Source organism: Ornithorhynchus anatinus, chromosome 12 (genome assembly GCF_004115215.2).
Source record: "Ornithorhynchus anatinus isolate Pmale09 chromosome 12, mOrnAna1.pri.v4, whole genome shotgun sequence".
NCBI lineage: Eukaryota > Metazoa > Chordata > Mammalia > Monotremata > Ornithorhynchidae > Ornithorhynchus > Ornithorhynchus anatinus.
The window spans coordinates 20984735-21001039 of NC_041739.1; the positions used below are offsets into that span (position 1 = coordinate 20984735).

Consider the following 16305-nt stretch of genomic DNA (forward strand, 5'->3'; position numbering starts at 1 on the left):
ACCTGCCAGGCTGCAGTAGGGAAAAAGGGTAGTGACTGGTAGGGCCGTTGAAGAACCCATTGCAGAACCAGCAGCAACTACAGAAAAAATAAGGGTCGAGGGGAGAGGGGGAACATGGGGGGACCTGCAACTATAAATGTTGCAGGGGTCTCTTCCTAGGGCTGGCCAAGTTCCCATTCTGGCTCCTGAATGATCCAATCCAGGATTTCAGTCCAACCAACAGCATTGGCCAAGGAATCAATTAACACAGGAATACCTTCAGCTGAGACCCTCACCTGAGTGCAATGAAGAAAAGTATGCCTCAATTAAGAAGGGTCTGAGGAGGGGAAAGATTGGGGAGGGGAAACCTGACCGGGAAAGGGAAAAGGGGGATTAGAAGAGTACAGGGGGAGAAAGTTTTTGTTGGCAGGGAATGTGTTTGTCAATTCTGTTGTACTGTACTTTACCATTGCTTGGTATAATATTCTTCATACTGTAAGGCTTTCCAGTGTGGAATTTGGGAACCTAGTGGGGAGGGATTGTGGAACTAGGTAGAGGGGAGTGGTAGAACCAGATTAGGAAAGGGGTGGAAGGAGTGAGGAGAGGCAACAGTTTTGAGTGGAGGGGGCACCTAGAGACAGCCTTAGACTGAATGGACTGGAGCAGAGGCACTCTGCAGCAAAACTACAAATAATATAGTAAGTGAAGAATAGGTATAGTTTGGTCACCCGTGGTTGTCCCTGGATTCCATTTTCAAAGATAACCGAGGGTTTCCTAGACCTAAAATCTCTGCTTAGATTCTGTTTAGGGTACTTTCTTTAGGAACAGAGTTTAGAGCTGCTGGGGATTCAAATATAGTTTAATTTCCAGTTCCCCCAATGATCCCTCAGCCTCCCTGGGTCTTGGGGGGGTCTCATATATAAAATTGGGTGATTGTCCTTTAACACTGATTTCTTTCCTTCCAGGAAGGTCTTCAGGATTCATGTGTTCACACTTGTGAGGAACTTTGAGCTTCTCTGAAAAAAAGGTACGATTTTAAAATTACTATATATGGTCATTACTCATGGCCCTTTTACCCCAAATTGTTGGTGTAGAATATTTTATTTGTGGGCTCCCAGACTTTCTTGAGAGCCAAAAAATGTGGGACCAAGATTAGGGGTTCACTATTTGCTCTTATGGTTAAGTGTGAGGAGAGCTGGGAGCTGTCCTTCTGGCTGTCACCTCTCTGTGTGTAAGCCTTCCATCATTGATGTTATTTCCTTCTAAAAATGCAGCCAAAGTTATTTAACAGTGTTCACTTTTTAATTTTAAAAATGAGCAAGAGGCTCAAATTTCATATTAAAAAATCTAATCATTCTTGAGCAGGACTTCTTAACAGAAAGATATGAAATCTCTTTGGATCAGGCAGGAAGGATAAAAATAGATATAAAACAATGGAAAATGGTAGAGAACAAGGTTTGTTTATTAGTCTTCTGACAGCCCAGAAAAATAACGAAATGAAGCCAAAACTGAACTCACCTACGCTTTCTCTCACATGGTCACACACTCACACATCCCTCTTCAAGTATTTCTGAAATTCTACATGGAATAATGAAAATCAAGAACTTTGAGATCTAATCCCAACTACAATTTAAACTACTTGTATCAAGCAAGTCTTTAACCTTTCTTGTGCATTGGTGACCTAAACTCTTAAATGGGAGTAATAAATCTTGTGGTTGTTTGGATGGAGTAACAATCAAAGAAAATAAAAAGGGGCCCATATACCCATACTCTAAAACAATTAGGCAATGGATCTGAAAGAAACTAGAATACTGATTTCCATGAGAATTTTCTGGGTGGAACTCTGGGTATTCGATGCAGGAAGGCACTTTCATTCTTATTGTTCCTGTGATTCTGTGGAAAGAATTTGACTCCCATAGTGTTCAAGGAGCTGTTTAGTCCTTTGTCCTACCAAGCTATGGAAAATAAGAAGCTGATCTTACTTTGGGGATAAAGGGGGAAAGGAGACAGGGAAAGAGGGGGAGTAAAGAGGAAGAGTGGAGGGGCAAAATGAGTGGGGAATAAAGGAAAAGAGGAGTGAGGAGTTAAGGGGAAGAGGGAAAGAGAAATTCCAACCATCTCTATCATTGTCGAGTGGAGCTGTAAGCTCCAGTCACTCCATCGTCCCTGCTGCTGTCCGCAAGTCAGAAGCTCTGCCAGACCACATTCTGAGCTCAAAGTCCTGAAGTTCCGAGGGCAGGGCTTCTGCCATGGCCAAGGGTCTCAGAGCATGGCGGCTGGCTACTGCCGGAGCTGTTGCTAGGGCTTCTGCCAGAGGTGGAAGTTTCTGGTATGGCAGGCCTCCTCCACGCCGACACTTCCAGCAAACAGCCATGCTGGTTGTTGAGGCTGTAGGGATGGTAGGAGTGGTGGGGGTTGAGGGAGGAGGTGTTGATGGTGGTGACATCTTGCTGCTGCTGCTCTGCAGTAGCAGACTCTTGGCTGCTGGATCCTTTTCTGCCATTCAGCTGAAATTGCCATCTTCATCAATCCTTCTGGAGGCGGTGGGATGAAGCCCCCAAACTTCATGACCGTGTCACCTAACAGCTGGGTCCATTATGCTCGATCGATGCAGTGTGGCTTAGTGGAAAGAGCCCAGGTTTGGGAGTCAGAAGTTGTGGGTTCTAATTTCAACTCCCCCACTTGTTAGCTGTGTGACTTTGGGGAAGTCACTTAACTTCTCTGTGCCTCAGGTGCCTCATCTGTAAAATGGGGATCAAGACCGAGAGCCCCAAGTGGGACAAACTGATAACCTTGTATCTATCCCAGTGCTTAGAACAGTGCTTGGCACATATTAAGTGCTTAATAAATGTCATCATCATTATTATTATAATTACTCTCCCAAGCGGATAGAGTATAGTGTACTGGACATAGTAAATGCTCAATAAATATGATTGATTCACAATCATGCAAGCTTCATTTGGGTCTCTGCTCAGCCTTTCCCCTTCCAGACAATCGACTTAACCTTTTCCTTTTCAGTCTCTCCTCACATAAAAGGGCTTCTGTTGCTCTTCTCTGGTTCTTTTTCAATCTAATATACATTTGCTAAGACAGGGCTACCAGAACTGCCTGCAGAATTCTAGGTGCAGACATGCCATAATTTAGTGGCCAAGGTCAGAATTATTTGCATAGTGTAGCTACAAGCAACTGACTTGGGTGGCATGACTGGCTGTTCTGATGGCATGGAATAGGTCAAGAACAGAGTATCCCGGTTCCTTGATGTTTAACTCCAATTCCCTCACTTCCATTTCCCACAAATATTTCATTTTTCCTTGATGGCATTTAAAGCTTTTTTGCTTTGCACTGAGTGCATAGGAGTTCAAAATTAATAAATATGAGCTCGTCCCATAAAATGCCTATTTTTAACACAGGGTTCAATGCTGTAAGTGATTAGCAAATACTACTTTATTATTATTGGATTAATAATATGGTTAAGCCTCTCCACAATGCCTATTCAAATCTAGTGGGTACCATTATATTCCTGATAGGATCAGGTTTATTTTCAGGTGCCTGGTCACGGTTTATCATGGTGCCTGTGTCTGAAACATAGCCTGCCACAGTGGACATATTTAGACACTCTCCTGCACAGGAAGCAGGTTTCTAAAACTGCGTGGTAATATGATAATCAGAAGGACCTAGGTTCTAATCCCATCTCTGCCATTTGTCTGCTGTGTGACCTTGGATAAGTCACTTAACTTCTCTGTACCTCAGTGACCTTCTGTAAAACGGGGATTAATACTGTAAGCCCCATGTGGAATGTGATGTGTATCCAACCTGACTTGCTTGTATCTACCCCAGAGCTTGTCCAGTGCTTGGCACAGCACTTAACAGATACAAAAATCAGAGGAAATTTTGGTCTCCTTGATCAGAAGCTTTAAGGAAGAGGTAGAATTGAAAATGGCACCAGTTCCTATAGATAACAAATTAAAAGAATTAATTTTATGTTCATACAAGATGAAGTGAACTCCCCTAGGCCAGTAGGTCATTTTGGCCTCATTTGTGCACCAGGATTAAAATTTTACCCTCCGTATTTATTTACCCTTAGCCAGAGCATTATCCTTTCTTCTTGAAGTTGATTTACAGACTCAGGTTTATCTAAGGGTGTGTTTGTGGCAGAACAGCCCTACTTAAGACTCTGCATTCTGAACATTCTGTTTACGCAAAGATTGTCTTGTGGTGTAATATGGTGTTTGTTGTTTGCTGCACCTTGAAGCTATTTTCCTTTTCCACTGTCTCAAAACCCTTTTGTAGCTTCCATTTATGGCATCATCTTATGCCAGTTTATGTACACAAGAGAGAGGCATGGGTGAGGGAGGAGAGAGAGATTTGCCCCAACAGTTGGGGAATTCTGAAATAGCTTTGTGACCAACTGGAGGGCAAGGGAAACCAGAGTCTTGAGGAACATCCTTTTTGATAAGATTCTTTACTTAAAGGTAATTACAAGATTAGATTCTGAGGTAATTTTAGAAGAATTAAGTTCTCTAGGGAGTAACAGTAGAGGCTTTTAATATTCACAAGGTCAAGATATACCTTTGATGTTGGGCTAATCATAGTATTAAGAAGTTGGATAAAGTTTTGATTTTTAAACTTTCAAAGGGCTTCCTGCCTTTTGTAACTTTCCATGAAAACTCCTGACCTTAACTTCAACCCATGATGTTTTTCCACCATGCCGTTTCACGTTGCAGACTTGAGCAATGCTACTTTTTGCTACGGTTCGGTAAGTTAGCAACAAGATAGACACGCTCTGTAGGTGGAGGATCTCAGTGGTTGACCGCACTCAGACTCCTAGAGAACGAGGTGCTTCGGAGATGTAAAGCAAGAATGTTGATTAGGTGCCAGTGTGGGGGTGGGTCTAGGCCTCCACCACCGTGAATAATGGATGCTGCTTTTGAAACTACTCCAGTGACTCTCATGCAGGAGTGAGGCGATATGACCCACAGTGGGTTTTTTTATTTCGTTTGGCTGTACTCCAATAACTCCCACCCAAGGTGGCTCCTCTGTTGTTCTGTCTGCTTTCTCTGAGTACTTGCAACCTCGAGGCAACTATTGTGGAGGTAGGGCTACTGACTCTCCCCATCTTCAAAGCCTTATTTAGGTCACATCTTCTCCAAGAGGCCTTCCCCAGTTAAGTCCTCTTTTTTCCTCGTTTCTTTCTCCCTTCTATGCACGTGGATCTGTGAACTTTGGGCCTTTGATAGTCACCCCACCCTCAATCCCACAGCACTTATGCACAGATGCTTAAATATATAAATTATTTATGTTGTCTGTCTAAGCAGTGTGGTTCAGTGGAAAGAGTAAGGGCTTGGGAGTCAGAGGTCATGGGTTCTAATAATAATAATAATGTTGGTATTTGTTAAGCACTTACTATGGCAGAGCACTGTTCTAAGCGCTGGGGTAGATATAGGTTAATCAGGTTGTCCCGTGTGAGGCTCACAGTCTTAATCCCCATTTTACAGATGAGGTCACTGGGGCACAGAGAAGTGACTTGCCCACAGGCACACAGCTGACAAGTGGCAGAGTTGGGATTCGAACCCATGATCTCTGATTCCCAAGCCCGGGCTCTTTCCACTAAGCTCTGCCACTTGTCAGCTGTGTGACTTTGGGCAAGTCAGTTAACTTCTCTGTGTCTCAGTTCCCTCATCTGTAAAATGGAGATTGACTGTGAGCCCCATGTGGGACAACCTGATTACCTTGTATACCCCCTGTGCTTAGAACAGTACTTGGCACATAGTATGTGCTTAACAAATACCATCACTATTATTATTATTATTATTCTAGACTGTAAGCTCATCATGGGCAAGGAATGTATATGCCAAATCTGTTTAACTGTACTTTCCCAAGTGCTTAATACAGGGCTGTGAACATAGTAAACACTCACTGATGATCATGGAGTGAGGAAGGAGGAGGAGTGTGGCTTAGTGGAAAGAGAATGAGCTAGGGAGTAAGAGGTCATAGGTTCTAATCCTGGCTCCACCTTTTGTCAGCTCTGTGACCTTGAGCAAGTCACTTACCTTCTCTGTGCCTCAGTTACCTCATCTGTAAAATGGGGATTAAGACTGAGTCCCACTTGGGACACCTGATTATCTTGTATCTACCCCAGTGCTTACAACAATGCTTGGCACATAGTAAGCACTTAACAAATACCATTCTGATTATATTACTTACTGAGTGCAAAGCACTTAATAACTTTTTGGGAGATTCCAAAGAAAGAAGTGACAAGCTTCCTGGCCACAATGAGCTCACATTCCAAGAGGGGACACAGACATCAAATATTTACTTATTACTTATTTAGTTTGAATAAGACATAAAATATTGAGGATGGGTATAAGTAAGTACCTAAGTCCCAGAGATTGCTAATGGAATTATATGATTTAAGATAATTTTGGTATTTAAGTACTGAGTACGTGTCAAGCACTGGGAAAATACAAGATAATTATGTCGGACACAGTTCTTTTCCCACTCAGGGCTCACAGTCTAAGAAGGAAGGAGGAAAGGTATTGAGTCCTTATTATACAAATGAGTTAACTGAGACACAGAAGAGTTGTGACTTGCCCAAGGTCACAGAGCAGGCAAATGGTGGAGCTGAGATTAGAACCCAGGACCTCTGACTCCCAGGCCTGTGCACTCTTTTTTTTTAATGTTATTTGTGAAGAGTTTACTATGGGCCAAAAACTGACAGTTTTCTAAATGCTGAGGTAGATACAAGTTAATTAGGTTAGACTCAGTCCCTGTCCAACTTGGGGCTCACAGTTTAGGTATCCCTACTTAGGAAGACTGAGGCATGGAGACGTTGTGACTTGCTCAAGGTCACACCACAACGGTCAGAATCAGGATTAGAACCCAGGCCCATGCTCTTTCCACTTGGCTTTGCTGCTCCAAAAATGCTGGGAATTCATCGGGGAGGCTTGTTGGAGAAAGTGGGGATTTGGGAGAGCTGTGAATATGGGGAGAGTTGTGGCCTACTAGATTCAGGGAAGGATTTCTAAGATGTTGGACCAGTGTAGGTGAGAGAGAGAGGAAGAGGTAGAAGGTAGGATTTGAGAGAGGAGTTGAGAAGTAGTAGGGAAAGGGAGCAGAGAGGTGAGATTGGAGGAGAGCCTTGAAATAGATTATGAGGAGTTTTTGCTTAATGTGGAGGGACAGGAGAGACCAAAGGAGGGTTTTGAGGAGGGAGAGAGCTGAGCGACACTTTCGGGAGGTGATCGGAGCTGCTGCAGGTGGAAGTGCCTGCACTTGTGGAGTTCAAATCCTCCCCCTGAGCCCCTTACACAATGTCGGTGGAAATAATTGCCCAGCCCTCCTGTAATTACAGATACTGACATTTGAATAATAGTAACCTGCAGGAAGAACATTTTTTTTTTTTGATTAGCTGAAGGCTGTGATGATTAAAACATTTGAAAGATAATAGTAGGACTCTTCTGGTTCTTCGGGCAGATCTGTTCACGGAATCTGATCTGAAAAAGTTGAATCCATAGAGACAGGTGCTGTGTGGCAAAAGGGAGAGTTCCGACGGAATGTGCTGCCTTGAGGGAATAATCCCAAGGATTCTAATGGCAAGGGTGGGAGGGGTAGGCAGTGACTGCCATAGTCCCACCCAGTTGAAAGTCAAGTGAAGATGGTGCAAATCTCTTCTGGCAGTTTACTTTGCCTACACTGATTCTCAGAGGAACTTCCCTCTAAAGACCTCTTAAATTCAAAATACAGTGTCAAAGTCTGAAAGTCAGGTATGTGAAGTTACTTGGGAGGCATCCTGCTATGCCTGAAAGAACTCATTCAGATGTTCTCTGACTTTATCGCTTTATGGACTTTCCCACAGCAGGCCTGGTTGTTCCTCTCTCTACAAACCAGTCCCTCAGCCTGCCTGAGTGAGCTGCTTCAAGGGTGTTTGGTCATTTTTTCCCAATTTCTAGAATTGTTGATTTTTTGACTTTTTTTTTGGAAAATATTTAATGATGCCAGTGATGAAAATCAAACATCATTTGTTGGAAATTCCTCAAAAAAAAAAAGAAAATCTCCTAGCTAGAAGCTATGTAAGATCAACAGATGGGAAGATGTTTGGGGAACTGCATCTCCAAGGGTACCCAACAAGGCAGGTGGGGGTCAGGGAGGTTTCCAAGTGGTTTTGCTAAGATGAACTTATATTGTTTCTTTGAGATTCGAAGGTAGGGCTCCTGTGGAGTAATAAGAATGACTGTGGTATTAGTGCTTACTAAAAGCCATGCGCTGTACTTACCACTGGGGTAGATATAGGATATTTAGGTCCCACATGGGACTCCCAGATTAAGTAGAAGGGAGAAGAGGTATTGAATCCCTATTTTGCAGATGAAGGAACTGAGCCACAGAGAAGTTAAATGACTTACTCAAGGTCGCCCAGGTAAATTGTGGAGTCAGGATTAGAACCCAGGTATTCTGACTCCTAGTTGAAAGAATCCAAGGCCTGGACCATGCAAGTATATGGTGGGATTCAAGCAGGATTTGGGTTGCTTGGATGTAGGATGTTTGTTAGTGTGATACTGTCACTCAACCAAATCCTCAAGAAGAAACATGCCCAATAGGAAAAATCCTCAAGTATTAACTTTAAATATTAAAAAAAAAAAAAACAAAAGCCACCACTCGGCTCGCTCCCTAACCAGTTTAACCCCCTGGCCAGGGATTGATGGAGCGCAGGTCATCCTTGCCTAGGATTGGCCTCGTGGTCAACCTTCCAACTGTGGGAACTGAGCGCGACACATCTCATCCCTTCATCAAAGTCTGATAGAAGAAGCCAACCTGTCAGAGATGAACATTCCAAATGCTCTCAGAACACATCACATATAGAAATAATAGTAATACTGGAATTTAAGTGATTACTCTGTGCTCAGGTACAGGAAGAAATACAAGCTAATCAGGTCAGACTCAGTTTCTGTCCCACACAAACTCACAGAAAATTATAAATGCTCAATAAATGCCATTAGTTGATTGAATCTCCATTTTGCAGATAAGGAAACTGAGATGCAGAGACGTCAAGTCTCAAAAGCACTGAAGGTCTGCCACAAAAATGAGCAGATGTTCAGTGTGTGCAAGAGTTACTCACACACGTGATACAAACTTTAGAATCTCTCAATTAAAATGAATCTCTGCTGAGCTGCAGTCAGTGGCTATTCTGTGTCACTACAAAACAGAGATGTCACAATTAAGCAGATGGCCCCACTTAGGCCGGCTGCTGTGAAGGAAAAAAGGGGAGAGAAATTCATCTTTTTAGCTTCTACTGTTCCCTCACTTTGGTCTGTATTTCGTTCCTGGACAAGTCTTATTAGGTTCTGTTAAAGATTTAAGTTCTCTGTGCCAGTCAGACTGAGTATATATCCTATGGAGGCGGTAAACTCCTCCAAGAGAGAATTCACTTTCTCTCTAGGAAAAACACTCTCTCAGTAACTGTGCCAGCTGTGGCAAATCAAACAAGAAATATTACTTCTGCTTTGGTCTGTCTGTATTTTCTCAACTTCAGTGAGCTGTTAATAGAGTCTTGGGGTCAAGAAAGGCCATTTGCCTGATTTAAGGCATTTTCTCATTTTTATAAACAAGAATGCATAAATCTGTAGGCTGGCATGAGGATACATAATTAAGCATGCACAATATTTGAAGTGCTGTACTAAATAGAATACATGGACATTAACTGAAGTCCAGTCCTTAGCTTCTGAGCATTCACTATTTTTACTAATAATGATAGTGGCATTTGGTGAATGCTTACTTATGTGCCAAGCACTGTACTAAACACTACAAGATAATCAGGTCACATAGTCCCTGTCCCACATGGGGCTCCCAGTGTAAGGAAGAGGGAGACGAGCCATGTAAGAAGTGGGGAGGAGCAGACAAATGGAGAAAAATAGGCTAAATTAAACAATTAAAAAATCAGTTTGTTTTTCTTCTCCCTGCTCCTGTCTGGAAAACCCTGTCCAAACTGTGACAGTCATCCCAACACTTTAAATATTGGAAAGGAAGGCTTCTGCCCACCTTTCATTCCTGTGAATGAAGGGGCATAGAACATCTCCCCTCTTGAGGCTGCCAGCAAAACAAAGGCAGATAAAGAGATTTCATGTCTAAACTGAAGCAAGATACAGTTCCAAATTAAAGGATGGAGAGTAAACAAAGTATGCCAAGAGGTTCCTCATTTTTAAATGGTGGTTTCAAAAATGAGAGGCAGGGATGTTTGTCTATAATTCAAGGCAAAATCTGTCCAGTCAGAAAGAATTAAGCATCTTTTACTTGGCAAACAAATGTTTAGCAGCCTTCAGATGAAGAAAATCCACAGACTCCAAGGAACATAATGCAACTCAAGAGGGAAGTAAAAGCAATCTTCTTTCTAAATCACAATTTTTATCTGGGCTTGCAAAAGAATGAGACCCTTCTGATTCTCCCGTGCTAATCATTTGTGGCACCAGTCATGGGGGCATAAATGATGTATCCCCAAGCCTTGAATATTTGCCATTTGCTCATTGTCACCAAGGTCACAGTCCTGCCAGATGTTTAGTCCAACCAATTTTTGTTTCGAGCCAGATAACAAAATCTTTGTTTCATTAATATTTAAGAGTAATTTAGATTGTGCCAAATGATCTTAAACCTCATTTAAATCAGCTTGAAGATAATATCAAACTTTCTTCCAGCATAATCTTCTACCATAAATGATAGTGTCATCTACATATAAATAACAAGCTGAATATGGTAATGAAGTGCACAGATTATCCATATAGAATGACAACAGCATCTGACTTTAGATAAATCCTTCAAGGGTCTATTATTCTGTTTTTGGAGTTAAAAAATGCAGTGTCTCTGTCCAAGAATTGTAAAGAAAACACGAAAGGTTTATGTGAAATAAATCACTTATTTAAGAAAGAGAGGACTGGGAGAGATGCACCATAAATTATCAAATCTTTTTTTTTTTGGCTAAGTACAATCATTAGAGCTCATAGTGATCTATTGCCTTATCTGTTTATGCAAGTTTCCTGATCACTGACATTTAAGAAATGTGGGATAATTATTAATGTTCCTTTTCTCTTGGATCAGGTTTTGTTGGCTGAACATTTAAATACTTAACCATATTTTGTGGTTGTGCCTCATACAACCCTGTGAAGGTTTCAATGGTCTGATTTACCACCGCCCACCCCCCACCCCCCATCATGCCCCAAATCAACTCCACAACACTTTAACATCATAATGCACATCCCTTTCAACTAACTTGGACTTTAGGTGGTCTAACTTAAATAGAAAATAAAATAACTTCAGTGGCTATGCATAAAATGCTGGGTTTCCATTTTTTCTCAGGAATTATAGGAATTAAATTAGGCCATTCTTCTTACCTAGGTAGTATTGTCATTACAGTGCATAGGATTGATTTTACACACTGAAACCACATCTGTGGTAAAAAATAAAATAAAATAAACATGAATGGAACAAAGTTATATTTAACATTTTTAACTGTCAAAGATGCTTGTTGGCTTGGACTTAGTCTAAAATTTTAAAGTTAAGGGAAAACAAATTAATAAATGAAAAAAGAAAATAAATCAAGGTTAATCATATTCATTGAGCACTTACTGAGTGCAGAGCACTGTACCAAGTGCTTGGGAGAGTACAATAAAACAGAGTTGGTAGAAATGATCCCTGCCCACAGTGAGCTTACAGTTTAGAAGCTGTCAGTAGATACTTTGGCAAGTGGGAGAGTTGGTAGGCTTGAAAACATGTAACTTCAAGAGAAGAAAATCTCACGTTAGTAGACTCTTTTGGAAAGTGAGAGCTCATTACAGCCTAGCTTACAGAAAAAAGGCAAGCATGCTTAGAAACTATGCCTTTAGACCCAATCTAAATAGAACCCAAACCAAAGATGGTTGCTAAAAGACAACCGGAAATGGAGAAACCAAGGCTGCTGGCTTTTGGGCCAATTCATGCCCGGCCAAGTTGCCGAAAATCTCTAAAATAACTAAAATTGGTCTTTTCCATCAAGCGGGCAAAATATCTGGATGTTTGTAAATCAGGGGATGCTGTCGTCATCTCGGAGATGATGTTACCACTCTGCCGTCACAACTGTCACTTCCCTCCTGCCTCTTAACTTGGAGCATTAAGTTCCTGCTCTTGGAATGGAATGTGTGCCCTACCAGCTGCTCCTCTCTGATCACCCCCTTCTCCCTTCCTACCTTCCCTGCATGCCTCTCCTTGTAACTTTTGATCTGTCAGTTAAAATCTTTGAAAATCAATCCTTTCTTCATTCTACTTGGAAAAATCATTCTCAGCTACTGGTGCCCGAGGCAGAGTCAGAAACAGCCCAGGTATTGCAAGATGTAAGTACATCAGTGCAGTAATGGAAATGTTTACACACATTGCCGAGATAGGACCTCTTGGTTGACTGTTTGAGTAGTGCCAGATGAGCTACTTGATTGCTTGTTTTGTCCTCTGCTGTCGAGTCATTTCCGACCCATAGCGACGCGATGGACACATCTCTGCCAGACCGCTCCACCTCTATCTGCAATTGTTCTGGTAGTGTATCCATAGAATTTTCTTGGTACAAACATGGAAGTGGTTTTCCATTGCCTTCTTCCATGCTCTAAACTTGAGTTCCACCCTTGACTCTCTCCCAAGCCGCTGCTGCCCGGTAAAAGTGAGTTTTGACTTGTAGCAGATTGCCTTCCCCTTACTAGCCACTGCCCAAGCCAGGAATGGAATGAGTATGTCTCTGCTTGACTCTCCCTTCCATAGCCAAGACTGGTAGAGTACTGGAAACTCTCCAAGTGTGATCCTGAGAGGGGCAGTGTCATTTACTGAGTGTTCACTGTGTGCACAGCATTGCACTAAAAGCTTAGGGGAGTACAATACAATAGAGTGGGTAGAAATGATCCCTGCCCACAGTGAGCTTTCAGTCTAAAGGAAGTAGCATGACCTAGTAGATCGAGCACAGGGCTGGGAGTTAGGGCGACCTAGGTTCTAATCCCTACTCTGCCACTTGCCTGGCTGAGCAGCCAAGATGCTTGATTTCTCTGTTCCCTCATCTGTAAAATGGGGATTGACTGTGAGCCCTGTGTGGAACATAGACTGTGTCCAACCTGACTAGCTTGTGTCTACCCCAGCATTTAGAAAGTGCCTGGGACATAGTAAGCACTTAGCAAATACCATAAAGACAAAATAAGGGAGCTTACAGTCTAGAGGGAGAGAAAGGCATTAAAATAAATTTTAGATGAATATTTCCATGAGTGCAGTTGGGGATAGGGCATGCGTGACTCTCAAAGTGCTTAAGGATTACACACCCAAGTGCCACAGACAACACAAAAAGGACTTAGCCAGGAAAAGCCTCTTGGTTTGGTGCTATAGCAGTGGTAGAATGTCTTTTCTATCTCTAAATCCAGTCAGTTCTACCTTCACGACATTGCCTAAATCCGCCCCTTCTTCTACGTCCAAACTGCTAACGCATTAATGCAAGCATTTATCTATTCCGCCTTGATCATTGTATCAGCCTCCTCACTGACCTCTTTCTCCCCATTCCAGTCCATACTCCATTTTGCCGCCCGAATCATTTTCCTTCAAAAACGTTCAGACCGTGTTTCCCCACCCCTCAAGAAACTCCAATGGTGCCCATCCACCTCTGCATCAAACAAAAACTCCTTGCCATTGGCTTTGAAGCACTTAATCACCTTTCCCCACTCTACCTCACCCCCCTACTCTCCTACTACAACCCAGCCCACACACTTCATTCCTCTGATGCTAAACTTCTCACTGTACCTCGATCTCATCTCACCCACATCCTACGCTTGTCTGGAATGCCCTCCTTCCTCATATCAGACAGAAAATTGCTCTCCCCCACTTTGAAACCTTATTGAAGGCACATCTCCTCCAAGAAGGCTTCCCTGACTAAGCCCTCCTCTCCTTCTCCCACTCCCTTCTGTGCCAATCTTACTTGCTCCTGCATTCATCCTCCTTCCCATCCCCACAGCACATATATATATCTGTAATTTATTTATATTAATGTCTGTCTCCCCCTCTAGACTTTGAGCTCATTGTGGGCAGGAATGTGTTCGTTGTTATGTTGCATTCTCCCAAGGGCTTAGTACAGTACTTTGCATATAGTAAGCACTCAATAAATATGACTGAATGAATGCTGGATATGTGAGCAAGCCCTGGCAAGGAAAAAGAGGAAGAAAATTGGGCAAAGGTGTTTTGAGCGGATGATGTGAAGTACTCTCACAATTCTTTGTGTCCCATGGCCTGAGCAGTCTTTTAACCAAAGCATTCAGCGTTCTGTGAATGCCTGCAGTGTTTCTGTTGATTATTGATTTGGGTGGCAGTCTGAAAAATGCCTGAAGCAAGAAGTAATAATAGATGCTTCAATATGCTTGTGTGCTCTTTCTCCCTGTGCCACCCTCTCCTCCTGGCTCCCCCTGGGAACTTGCCCTTTCACTTTACTGGGAGAAAAAATGAGCAACTTGAAATCTTCATGAAGAACTTATCCATCTCAATCCTGGCCTGTGAGATTAGTCAGCAAGACTTACTGTTCTTACTTAGAAAGTGAGCTAACCAAACTTCTATCATTGGAAGTTGATGTGTGGTCCAGCATTGCAAATGTGCTATTGTGGGCCTCCCAGACTCTAGCTCCAGACTCATACCACTGTGCCCCATTTTTCATTAAATCAGTAAGTCAATGGAATTTATTGAGCACTTACAATATAGTAAGCCTGTCAAAGGGCAGGGACTGTCTCTATCTGTTGCTGACTTGTTCATTCCAAGTGCTTAGTACAGTGCTCTGCACATAGTAAGCGCTCAATAAATACTACTGAATGAATAGAGAACACTAAGTTAAGCACTTGGGAAAGTACAGTGCAATAAATTTGGTAGACATGATCCTTGCCCTCAAGGAGATTACATTCTAGTAATCACACATAGTATTGAGTACTTGTTGTGTTCTCCCCTGCTCCACTCTAGCCCCTCCCTCCTCCTACCCTCTCTTTGACTCACCCATCTTTCCCAACACTACCTCACGAGATCTGCTGCCTCTTCTCAAAATCAATCCTCTCCACATGTACCTCCGATCCCATCCCTTCATACTCTGTCAAAAAACTTGCCTCCTCACTTCTTCCCTCCCAGAACACCATCTTCAACTATTCACTCTCCAATTGCTTCTTCCCCATTGCTTTCAAACATACATATACCCTATCCTAAAAGTACCCTTGCTTGACCCCATGGCCCCCTCCAGATATGACCCCATCTCCCTCCTGCCATTCATCTCCAAACTCCTCAAACAAGTGGTCTACACCTGCTGACTCCACTTCTGCTCCTCCAATTCTCTCCTTGACTCAATCCAATCTAGCTTCCAACCCCTTCATTCCACCAAAACTGCCTTCTCTCAGGTCATCAGTGATCTATTTCTTGCCAAATCCAACAGCCTCTACTCCATCCCAGTTCTCCTTAACCTCGCATCTGCTATTGATACTGTAGACCACCCCCCTCTCCTGGAAACATTATCTAACCTTGGCTTCACTGATACTGCCCTCTCCTGGTTCTCCTATTACCTCTCTGACTGCTGCTTTAGTCTCTTTCACAGGCTCCTCCTCTGCCTACCTCCCTATAATAGTGGGAGTCCCTCATGACTCAGTTCTGAGTCCCCTTTTATTCGCCATCTACCCCCATTCCCTTGGAGAGCTCATTCATGACCAAAGCTTTAACTACCATCTCTACACAGATGATTACCAAATCTATCTCTTCAGACCTCTCCTTATCTTTCATCTGCAGTCTCACATTTCCTCTTGCCTTAATGACCTCTCTGCTTGGTTGACCAGTTGACCCCTTAAACTAATCATATCCAAACAGACTTTCTCATCTTCCCACCTGAACCCCATCCTCCCCCATCTTTCCCATCACCATAGATAACAACACTATCCTCCCTACCTCACAAACCCATGACCTTGGCATTATCCTCAACTCCTACCTCTCTCAACCCACATATTCATTGTCACCAAATCCTTTCAGAACTACCTTCACAACAAGGTTAAAATTCACTCTTTCCTCTCCATTCCAACGGCTATTATGCTAAACCAAGGACAAGGACTCATCATATCTCATCTTGACTATTGCATCAGGCCACTTGCTGACTTCCCTGCTTTCTGCCTCTCTCCGCTCCAGTTCATACTGCACTCTGCTGCCTGGATCACTTTTCTAAGAAAAAAAAAATTCAGTCCATGTGTCCCCACTCCTCAAGAGCCTTCACAGTAATAATAATAATTGTGATATTTCAGTGCTTACTATGTGCCAGGCACTGTACTAAGTGCTGGG

The 16305-nt window shown here is 42.7% G+C and overlaps 1 long non-coding RNA gene and 1 other non-coding gene across 2 annotated transcripts; one reads left to right on the top strand and one right to left on the bottom strand.

Moving 5' to 3' along the window:
* Nucleotides 1–419: 419 nt before the first annotated feature.
* Nucleotides 420–997, top strand: LOC114815517. Its single transcript, XR_003763302.2, has 2 exons — nucleotides 420–677; nucleotides 945–997. It is a non-coding gene; the product is annotated as an uncharacterized LOC114815517 (long non-coding RNA).
* An 11659-nt stretch (nucleotides 998–12656) lies between these two features.
* LOC114815720 lies at nucleotides 12657–12794 on the bottom strand. Its single transcript, XR_003763522.1, has one exon. It is a non-coding gene; the product is annotated as a small nucleolar RNA SNORA7 (small nucleolar RNA).
* Between the last annotated feature and the right edge of the window lie 3511 nt (nucleotides 12795–16305).